This window comes from Elephantulus edwardii, unplaced genomic scaffold, assembly GCF_000299155.1.
Source record: "Elephantulus edwardii isolate Elephantulus edwardi_28Jun2011 unplaced genomic scaffold, EleEdw1.0 scaffold00325, whole genome shotgun sequence".
Classification (NCBI taxonomy): domain Eukaryota; kingdom Metazoa; phylum Chordata; class Mammalia; order Macroscelidea; family Macroscelididae; genus Elephantulus; species Elephantulus edwardii.
The window spans coordinates 242,628-244,004 of record NW_006400075.1 but is presented as its reverse complement, the minus strand read 5'-3'; positions in this window follow the sequence as shown (position 1 = coordinate 244,004).

The following is a 1,377-nucleotide window of genomic DNA, read 5'->3' as shown; positions in this document are numbered from 1 at the left end:
AAGTTGAGTGCAATTTTACAGAGCAAATTTATTTTCAATCAATAATTTCTACACATTTTGATTTGTGACAATGATTAAAATTCCCTCCTTATAGCTGTACACTTCCCACTTTCTCCCTGTGATTCTGGATTTTATTCATCCATATATCCTCTCCCTTCCTTCCTTCTGAGTTTTATATCTCAGCAAGTTTTGTTTTTTAATCTTGTAGAGTTGATTGTTCTAAGAGTGTATACTTCCTTGGTATTATTCCTTGGCTGAAAGTTGAGCCACAGTGGTGAGTTCAGTTGTAAGTGTATAGGATTACTATGAAGCATAGAATGGTCATGCTTCACCGGTCACTAACAGAAAAATAATTCTGGCCACTATTGTGAATTTTAGTTTTGTTCCACATTTGTTTCACACACTGTCCAATGTTCTAAATAATGTGATTCTTTGATACTGATCAGCAGTGGCGGAAAGGCACCGTCTATTTGTTCTGTCCTCATGAAAGAAGACCTTGGGATTATTGTGTGCTAATTGCTTGGGAGGGTGGAAGGCCCTCTATGAGGTGGATTGATTCAGTGACTGGGATAATTGGGATGGGTGTGTCAGAAACAGTGCGATTGGCACAGGACAGAGCGGAGTTTAGGGCTGTTGTACATAGGGTCACTATGAGTCGCAGGCAACTCAACGGCACATAACAACAACAATAACAATTACTATTTTGGACTAATTATTTGATTGTAACAATAATTTCCTTCACTGTTTTTCATTCTAGAGAGATAGGGACATGTAGTCCCATCTTAGCTAGACACTAGAAAGTTTCTAATACCTCTGCTAAGGCCCACCAATGCAAGATTTAGAAAGTCTCTGGAGTCTCTGACCCTGAGGATTTGTGACCAGAAACTCATTCCCTTCAGGTGTTTGGTTAAGAAGTTTACATTATGTTGCCCCCTGGTGGCTCTAATGTATGCGTGGATACACTTACAGCATGTACAAATAAATAGTGAAATGCTGAGTACCAAACATATGTAGGATCATGAGTTTAATCCTTCATATATTGCTCATCTTTCATCTGCTTATATACAAAATGTTCCTAATTATGGACATTATAAAATCTCGTTTGTAATACTGGGCGTGTCTCCATGGTGTTTCTTTTTTCTTTTAGTTAATCAGCATTTTAACAATTTAATTGTTGAACATTTAAACCGCCAAATTCACTAGGAAAAAAAAACACCTCACACACATATATACACACACACAGTTATCATCCACGTAAGAACACACAAAGCTTCAGACAGCTGGCACTGAGTCACTTCGGCTTTTCCTTCCTCTTAAAAGAAATGACACTGAGTTTGGCCACACCCTGGACTCTTGGTTTCCCAGCATAGAGAGTGT